Source organism: Prosopis cineraria, unplaced genomic scaffold (assembly GCF_029017545.1).
Source record: "Prosopis cineraria cultivar Desert tree isolate PC_DT_omini unplaced genomic scaffold, ASM2901754v1 PC10, whole genome shotgun sequence".
Lineage (NCBI taxonomy): Eukaryota > Viridiplantae > Streptophyta > Magnoliopsida > Fabales > Fabaceae > Prosopis > Prosopis cineraria.
The window spans coordinates 25,052,441-25,063,113 of NW_026555341.1; the positions used below are offsets into that span (position 1 = coordinate 25,052,441).

General features: G+C 32.7%; 1 long non-coding RNA gene across 1 annotated transcript; it reads right to left on the reverse strand.

Moving 5' to 3' along the window:
• Positions 1–7,624: 7,624 nt before the first annotated feature.
• Positions 7,625–9,617, reverse strand: LOC129321555 (uncharacterized). The gene is made up of 3 exons (XR_008596031.1): positions 9,299–9,617; positions 8,573–8,638; positions 7,625–8,024 (listed from the first exon to the last, which is right to left on the reverse strand). It is a non-coding gene; the product is annotated as an uncharacterized LOC129321555 (long non-coding RNA).
• Between the last annotated feature and the right edge of the window lie 1,056 nt (positions 9,618–10,673).

Consider the following 10,673-nt stretch of genomic DNA (forward strand, 5'->3'; position numbering starts at 1 on the left):
TCTACCTCTTTCTCATCTCTGAAAGCTGGTGGAAAGTGAAAATCATAAAATCTTTCCTTAAATTTGGCCTAAGTGATAGATCTTCCATTTGTGGGCTTAACAGAATCCCACCAATGCTTGGCTTCACCAACAAGCTGCATCATAGCCAAGATAACCCTCTGCTCAAATGTACACCTCACTACAATAAATAATTGCTCTATTCAATCCAACCAGTCCCCAGCTTTCCTATCAAGCATATTACCATCATATGTGGTCGAATTAGAGTGAGAAAATTCCTTCTAAGGTCCGGATATGTCATCCTCTCGGTTATCAGCAAATGGTCCATGAGCTCCCACAGCACTAGAAGATCCCTGCCCAATACTTGGGTCAACATGTTGATCTGGAATAGCACGACCTTTAAGATTTTATTGTATATCCACCATCACTTCAAGTAGCCTAGTCATAACTGCATCCATCCCCTGTGGTGGTAGTGGTAGAGGCGGAGGCGGAGGAGGTAGAGGTGATGGTCGTTCCTCATTCCTCAATCTACCTATTCCCCTTCGAGCCATATTAGAACTAAAGGCATATAACCACAAGTGTACGGACCTTTCTCCCTTCCTAAAGGAACAAGCTAGAGAAAGAAAAACAATATTAGTCCAGGTTAGTGGCAGAAGGGAAAGAGCATAAAGTAATGTATTTAAGGTGCCAAGTAGGAAAGAGGAATCATAAACCTAAAACCGATACCAAATGTAACACTTGCCCTGAGTGTTATCCAAAAATCACACAATTCAAATAAACTAAGCATGGTTAAGGAGTTAATCTTAAAACCAACTTAGGAAACAAACCATTTAATCACTAAGCAAATATACGATTGCAAAGTAAACATTTAAAACTTTTTTTAAAAATAAAAAAAAATTTATAGGTTTTACCTATAGCGCACGAAAGCAAGCTAGGCAAAAGCGAGGTAAAAAGATGATGTCATGATAGCACTAAATTGCTGTCATGATAGCCCTCACAGGCTAACTTTAAGGAGGTGCCGTCTTCTATCATTCGATCCCCAATCAATGAAATTTTAAAGCTCACACATCACATTTAAAGGGTACTATAAGTGTACCATTTCAAAAAGATCCAACAGTTGGATTAAAAATTAGACATGTTAAAAGTTTGGTCATTTTACTGTCATGATAGCTAAAAAGTTGTCATGACAGCACCTCCGGACTAACTTCTGGGGTGCACCATTTCATCATCCAACCTCCGATTGGAGGGATTCCAAAGCCCACATGTCAATTTTAAATAGTACTATTAGCATACTAAATTTTGGAATGATCTAATAGATGGATTGAATTTTGTGCATGTTGTAACATAATCAATGTTGCTGTCATGACAGCAAAGTGCTGTCATGACAGCTCCTCCGGACCAAATTCTAGAGTACGCTGTTTCTCTGTCTGGTATCCAATTGACATGATTCTAAAGCCCACATGAAGCTTATAAAAGGTTTTACTTGTGACATAATTTTAGATAAATCCAACGGTCGGATTAAGATTTAGACACCAAGATGCAAAAGTGCAGTTTTTTGATAAAAACCATTTTCAAAATTGTCCAAATCTCATCCTAATAGTCACAAACCTATGGAAATACTTTGGACATATCAAATAGGACTAAAAACAATATTTAAATGATAGAAAAACCCTTTATACCAAAATTTGACCACTCGAGTGCCATTTCCCAAAATGGACCCTAAACCCCCAAAATGCACAAATCACACAAGAGTGGCCAAAAACTATTCCAAATATCATATACACATATGAATACACACACTAAAAATTTTCACTTGGCTCAGAGATCTCTGTGGGGCCCACGCACCCACTCTCTCTATCCAAGGTGTATGTTTGCCAAAAGCACACCATTTGCAATACAACCACTTTGCATTTGATTGTGGAATCACATATTACTAAAATAAATATTGCTTGTAGTGAAAACTTGGTCTTCTAAATAAATCTATTAAAACCATACACCATAGCCAAGATTCCTAGCCACAAGTCTACAAGCAAGCAAAAATTCATACACAAGCCATACAATCCACACATACTCACACACATATACATAATCGCATCCTACTGGCACCCTAATCCTAAATACATTACAATAGATTTGCTCAAAAGAAAGGAGTTGCAGTTCTTTACAATTCACAAGCAACCCCTAGCTCTACTCCTTTCCCCGTCCTCCACTGGTTCCTTCGCCTGAACTTGAAAATATTGAAAAGAAAGAGGTGAGACAACCATAGTCTCAGTAACAGAGAAATCTACATTGATTATTACAAAGCAAGCCATAATCGAATAAATGAATAATAAATTCAACATAATATATAATTTAGCCATTTAAAATGCATGACATAGGCTGGTATAGTCTTTCAAGACCAACAGAATGCCCCCTGCACTCTCTAACTCACAGGTAAACCTTATACCTACTTATACCTCCACTGACACAAAACATAATCTAAGACATGATCTAATCCACCGAACTACCTATACCCCTTTGACGTGAATCCTGAGCAGTCAAAGCTAACTCCCTCCCAAAGCCAGCCCGACTTACTCTCTATGTAAGGGCTACCTTGGCCTAGGCATTCAACCTCACACTTTATATGTCAGATTCCCTCCCCTACTGAGAGGTGTCGAACACTCAATACACTAACCACTTTAGTGCACTGAGCCTACAATATGTAAGGCAATATTGAGTACTGGCAGTATACCATAGAATATCAAAAGTTCATACCTTCTCATTGGTGAACTCCTACTGAGATCATGCCTTTTATTTGTGTTTACCTTTCTCGAGTATTGACTACTTCAACACTCTAAGGGAGTACAATTTATAAATCTCACTTAAATGGTTCCTTAGCCTATCTAAGGTACCTTACTTAGTTACACTTCCTTAAGTGCAACTTCTATTCCTTATGATTACAACACATGTAAACAAATCTCGTTTCCATAAAAACATTGTTGTTAAAAAATAAAAAAAAACATATTTGCACTATAATCAAAGTAGTACCTCATAACCCCTTATAAAGCACATTTAATCTTTTAAAACATGTAATGCATGCTAGCTAGTAATATTTATTCAAACAGAGCTAAAACAAAGTAATAAGAAATATAAATTCCCCTATTACCTTAACCCTTTAGTACCAAAAGGGTTTCTCTTATACAAAATAGGACTCGGCTTGTTCCTTAACTTTCGAACAAATTCCACCAACAATCCCTACAACATATAAGTGATCCACATCACTTATCATGACAAATAGCACTAATGAAGACTATAACTCATACCACACAACTTGAGTCAATGAGTCATAATCTATCCTAATGATCCATATATTAAACCAACCATTCACATAATACTACTTAACCACCAAAACCATTTATTAGCCATCACTAGACTAATTTTTAATTTATATAATTTTTAATCAATTGAAAACCTTCACTTAATGTCACCAACTTTCACTATTAGTCCTTATAATGAAAACCAAACCTTAATTTAAATCTTATTGGGCTCAAATAGTAAAATTATAACTAAATCAATAGGCTTAAACCATTGAGAAGCAAAACCCAATCTCTCAGTGTTTAATTTGTGCCTAAACACCTCTTTTCATCTAATTATCCACTCAAAACATTAGATCACTACATAGAAACTCAAAACATCCTCCCTAGGGTGCAAAGAAATAAAAGCTTACAAGAATAAAGCCTTTAGGATCAAAATTTAGAAATTTTCTCTTCCAAAAATTGAAAAAAATTAAGAGGAAGGGAAGAGGATTGAAGTAGAAAGTTTACATATCGTGTAGCCGAGCTCACAACGGTCGTAAAGCCTCCTAGATCCAAGCCTAACTCCCCCTCTTTCTCTTTTCTTCTTCCTCTCTCCCTCTCGTGCATTTTCTTTCTTTTCCTTATTTCTTTTTTATGTTTATGTGTCTATTTTCCCTTTAAAATGTTGATATAAAACTTTGGGAAAAATTACAAGAAAGGGCCTAATATTTTTTATTATAGCACAAAAGCCCGAGTCAACTTTTGTAATTTTTTTCATAGTTAAAAATAAAATAAAACCCAACTTTTGCTTAGTAAAAATTCAAAGTCTAGACCTCTATCAAATTATTCTAAAATTTAATTTAATTATAGAGATTTTATTTTATTTATAAATCCCTGTCTTAAAATTTTTGAGATGTTACAGATTATATGTAAATCAAACACGTAAAAAGCATACCCTATCAATCCCCATAATTACATGAAAATGACTATGGATTACATGTAAATTAATATGAAAAAAATTAGTGAGCATGCCTAAAGAATAATTTACATGTAATCTCTAGCAGATTACATGTAAGTCAAATAAACAAAGAGCTTAGCTTTGTTAATCACCCATAATTATATGAAAATGATTATAAATTACATGTAAAACAACATATAAATCAAATACATAGAGAGACGCCCTTGCCAATCCCATATAATTACATGAGAATGATTATAGATTACATGTAAAACAATATGTGGAAAAACTCACAAGTATGATAAGAAATGATTTACATGTAATCTCTAGCGGATTACATACAAGTCAAACACACAAAAAGTACGCCCTTGTTAGTGCCCTAAATTACATGAAAATAACTACAGATTATATATAAATCAATATATGAATCGTAAGCCGTAACACGTGTATCTTAAGTTAAAAACCTTGCACCCAAGCCAGAATTCTTACATCCTTTGGTTTTGGTATCCCAAATAAAAAAAAAATATACTATGGGAAGTAAGAACAATATCATGCCCAATGTTAAACACTACTATAAAAATCTAAATATAAGACGCCATAAAAATAACGGTTAAATAAAAATATGTCATATATAAGAGAGGCGGGTGATAGTCATAACATAAATGACAAGTGTTTAAACACCCATCATTTATTGTTATACTTTACATGATGGGTGTTTAGTTAAAAAACATTTCAATTTCTTAAATTAAAAATATGAATAAGAAAATAAACTTTAAATGACGAGTGTTTTAAACACCTGTCATTTAAAGTCTGACAATAAATGACAGGTGTTTAGACACTCGTCATTTATTGTAGCCTAACATTTTATTTTCTGGAAGGAAAAAATATAAAAAAATTTGAACTTTAAATGAGAAATATTTTAAATACCCGTCATTTAAAGTCTGAACAATATATGAGGGGTATTTTAAAAACTCGTTATATATTGTTGTCCAACATTTCAGTTTTTTAAAGTTAAAAAAATAAAAAAAATCTAAACTTTAAATGACGGGTGTTTAAAACACACGTCATTAACACTCATCATTTAAAGTCTTCCAAGTATATGACGGGTGTTTAAAATACCGGTCGTATATACTGGAATAAATGATGGCTATTAAAATACTTGTCATTTATTTCTTTTTTTAATCAGTTTTTCAGTCTTATTTTTATTCCCACCATTCGTCTTCTCACATATTCTGTCTTCGCCACTTACACACGAAATTAGTAGAAATCTCTCAATCTTCCTCCATTATTGCTGTTGACCTTCTTTGTCCTCTTTGATGTGAAAGTGCCACTACTTACGCCGTCCGTTGTCATCTCATTTGCTTCCTCTTTGTGTTTCATCCTCTCTTCTCCAAGGTACATGGGTGTGTGATTTCTATGATTTTTCTCCATTTTCTTCCAATATCCTTAGATTTCTAGATTATGGGATTGATTTATTTAATGTTATGGATTGTTTTATTAGTTGATTTTTCTTGTTTAAATTTTTCCTCATTTGTTGCCTATTTTGATATTGTAGGGTGTGTAAAATTGTTAATGTTTGATGTGTTATTGATTTGAGAATGTTAGTAGATGATATAATTAGCCTTAGAATGATTATTATGAAGATGAAAATTAGTGATCAAAATGGGATATTTATGATAATTGTATTTTTCTACAAATTTTGATTGATTTATTTCAATAATTTTTAATTTAACTTTTGTGCCTTGTTTGATCAAAGTAGTTTTATCCTTCAAAACTACATATTGAAATGTATTGATGTGCAAATTTTCATTACAATTGGAGTTCATTTTCGTGACCGAAATTGACATGTGGTTTTCTCTAAAAATCATTGCTATTTTATTGATATCTTTACATTTGGTAAAGAATGATTTTTTCTTGACTTGGGATTGCTAATATAGGATATGTGTAACCTTAGAATGATCAATGAGATTAAAAATATTAATTCAAAATGATGTTTATAGTATTTATGTTTTTTCTATTAATTTTTGAACGAATTTTAGATATAATTTTATAATAATTAAAGTTAATTTAAAAATGCTATTTTGTGAGAATTTTATTAGTGTTGTGATTGTATACGGTTGTAATTAGTTTGTTGAGTGAGATCTCAAGACTGAAAAGAGGGTTTTAGCCTGGGAAATACTTTCTTTATGCCGTTATGCTTTCAAATTTTTTTGGCAGTTGAAAGAATATGTGAATGCTCATACATTATGACTTATGATTCATTAATTACTCTATATTATATGTAGAGTAGTCAATTTTTTTATTGATAATCTTTCTATCATTCCTTTCCTCTCCATATTCATGAGTCACTGATCACATTTCCTTGAATGAATTGTCTTTTAGATTAAAGTTATGGATAAAAAATAGATGTCTGTCAATTGATTAAGTAAAGAGTATTTGAATGGTGTGAAAGAGTTTATGAGGTTTTCTCTTGAGCATGTAAAAGACCCTAGAAGAATAGTGTGCCCTTGTGTAAGATGTGATTTTTTGAAGAAAATTAGTGCATTTGAGTTAGAAAACCATTTAGTATGCTATTGAATTGATGAAAATTACAAGTATTAACATAAGTATCAAGAGACTAAAGAGGATGAGTGTACTATGATTTAGTGTGCTATAGAATTGATGAAAATTACAAGTGTTGGCATAAGCATAGAGAGACTAGAGAAGATGAGTGTACTATTCTGGGAAAGACCAAAGATAACATCAAAGCAAGACTTGATATGATTTCTATAGGGATAAGGGAAGAGTTAGCTTTGCAAGAGAAGGGAAATCATACATTTCTTCATGCAATAGCTCATACACTATCTAGAAAAAGAAAAGAAGATTTTTTGTGAGTCGCTTGCTACTATTAAAGCTCCAGATGGGTGCTTTTCAAATATTAAGGGCCTTGTGTCATTTAAGGATTTGAAGTTAAAGGGTTTAAAATTGCATGATTGCCATGTGTTGATGGAAAATTTTATTCTAGTAGTTATACGTTCTATTTTACTCGGTATGGTTCAAGCTATGATCACAAAATTATGTTTCTTCTTCAAGTCTATATGTAGTAAAGTGATCGACCCAATAAAATTGCTAAGATTGCAAAGCTAAATTATATTAATCTTGTGTGAACTGAAATGTATTTTCTGCCTGCATTCTTTGATATAATGGTACACCTCACTATTCATCTAGTTAGAGAGACACAAACATGTGGCCTAGTTTTCTTGAGATAGATGTATCTATTTAAGTGTTACATGAAGATAATAAAAAGATATGTGAAAAATTAGAGTTAGCCTAAAGGTTGTATAGTTGAACGATACATTTGTGAGGAGGTAGTTGAATTTTATACTGAGTACTTGTAACACCCTCAAATTTACAAACCGATTTTTCGCAAATTATTAATTCAAGAAATCATTTTTTTTTTCATTGAACCCTTATCATACCCTTATCATGGTAGAAAAATTTCTACCATGATACATCCAAGACAATATACCACAGGTCTTAAAATATCTCAAAAAGCAATTAGAACCATGAGGGACAGACATGATCCTCATAGCATGTTATTTAAATTAGGTCATGAATCAAAAGGGACAGACATAATCCTCTTGGACATATAAATGCATTTAATAAAAAGGATTAGAGTTTACATGCTCCATAGACAAGATATGTCCTAAGTTGGCACAAGATACATTGTATAATCCAAAATAAGAGGCAACGTAAAAGATGGTGTCTCATACACCATAATTACACCTCTGGTGCTTTCTCGGCCGGATTCGCTCCTGTAAAAATATTAACCACGGGGAATGAGACTTAAAAGTCCCAGTAACCAAAAATTAATATGTAATGATGCATGCGGATGTAACTAATCATGCGATTGCTAAGTGGGCACACAAAACATTTAACCGAACAATATTTTCAAACAAACCGAACAAGTATTTAATTGCATGACTGCACCTTATATCCTCCTTTCGCCATGCTCGGACGCCAAATCACCCGGCCAAAGGTGAGTTGGACCAAGCGACACGCCACTCATTGGGTCCAATGAGGGCTTACCACGTGGTAATAATTAACCGAACAGAAATTCCATTAACACCATACATTAAAATACCCTGACAAGTCATGCATCATTCAAATATCCAAACAGGAATATATCCGAACAATAATATCTCATCATGATAAATAAAAAATAAATTTTTAACCCACTTGGCAATAATTTCAAACAAGTATATACAGTATTTATTTTCAATAATTCATAATTTTTCCAAACAACAAAACAACACATAACCATTCACAAACACACTCATCACAACACATTAATAATGGTTACCTTGTGTCTTGAATAACAAGTTCCCCTTCACAACTCCTTTTTCACCACTATCTTTGTCAATATAATCTACATAATTATTTCACAATACTATATATTAATTTTACATTAAAATAAATAACTCTAATTTAAATAGTTAGAAAGTCTTAGATCTATAATCCATATTAACACTAATTTAAGATTTATGCCTCATTTAACTTCCTAAATTCTTTTTAAAATTCTCGTACCCTAATAAACTATTTTTTTTATCCTCAAATCACTTCTAGTATCACAATTTCATCCTTCTATATTCTAAAAATTCGTCCAAAAATAAATTAAATTTTAAAATTATCCTGAAGCCTCAAATCACCTTTCTATAACCTCAAAAATACCTATTCATACTTAAATAAATATTTAATAATCATAGGTTTATCCCTACATCTCAGATTCCACATAAATTCAACCATATAGATCTAGATTTTAACTCAAAAATTCTTAAACATGAGTTTCAACCTCAAAAAAATATTCTATAATATTTATTATATCCCTAAGAGTTTTAACCTATATTTTTAATCCATCATATCATCAGATTAACTATCCTATAGAAAAATCCTAATCAAAATATTTACTCTATCCTACAAAATAATCATATCACTAGAAAGCTAATATTATTTAAAAAAAATTATAAAATTAATTTTGTAATTAAATAAATTTTTAAATGCTAATCTAAACAGGAAAGTTAGAACATACCTGAAGAAAAAGAAAATAATCCCCCCTTGCGAGAAAACGCCGAGCAACGTGAGAGGAAGAGAGAAAAATAATATAAAAATGGGATTGTGAGTCCCAAAATTATATTAAAAAAAACTATAGGTTTGAATTTAATTATTCAAACCTTTGGGCCAAAAGTTGCAATTTCCTCTAAATTGCATCTTAGCCTCTCATGCTTCCTAATGCACACACCCCCTCCTTTTTATACATGAAGGCACCTCTTCTCTTCCCTCATCTAACCAATGTGGGACTTAGAAACAACAACCTTCCACCCCCTTTTTTTTTGTTCCTTCTACCTTCTCTTTTTTTTTAACACACAATAAAAAAAAATTATTTATGTATTATATCTTAACTAAATATTGCTTATGTGATTTTAAATTTAAATTTTTAAATTTATAATTAAATACCTAACCATAATATTATTTCTAAATAACCTCAAATAATATAAATTCCTATTATTATCATTTTTTTTCCTCAAAACCTAAATTCCACAATTTTTTTATTATATAAAAATCAGGATGTTACAATTCTCCCCTCCTTTTAAAATTTTGTCCTCAAAATTTAATGCTGGATAAGCTTAGAAACTATGTACCTAAGCAAATAAATGTGGATAATCTCGCCTCATACTCTCCTCGGTTTCCCAAGTAGCATCACCTAGGGCTCCACCCTTCCAAATCACCTTCACGAGTCGGATGGTTTATTGCGTAGTTGTTTGTCCTTAAAGTCCTCAATTCGCTCCGGTTCGGATCTAAAGGTCAAATTCTCCCTCAATTCTACTTCTTCAGGTTCAATAACATGGGAGGGATCCGGGTTGTACTTCTTCAACTGTGATACGTGGAACACATTATGGATACCTGCAATCTGTGGAGGTAATGCAACTCTATATGCAGCAGATCCAATTCGCTCCAAGATCTCATACGGGCCCATAAATCTAGGTGTCAACTTTTTTGCCTTAATGGATCTACCAATGCCTGTCACTGGAGAAACCTCAAAAATACATGATCTCCTACTTCAAACTCTAACGGCCGTCTCCTCTTATCAGCATAGCTCTTCTGTCGGCTCTGAGCGGTTAGCAATTTTTGCTTAATCATTGCAATCTTCTGGGTGGTCTGCTCTACAATTTCTGGACCAATGATACTCCTCTCACTTAATTCTGTCCAACACAAAGGCGATCTACACTTCTTCCATACAAGGCCTCATAAGGCGCCATCCCAATACTAGAATGATAGCTGTTATTATAAGCAAATTCAGCTAATGGCAAATGATTATCCCAACTACCTGGTAGTTCAATGGCACAAGCTCTCAACATGTCCTCCAAAGTCTGGATCGTCCTCTCTGTTTGTCCATCTGTTTGGGG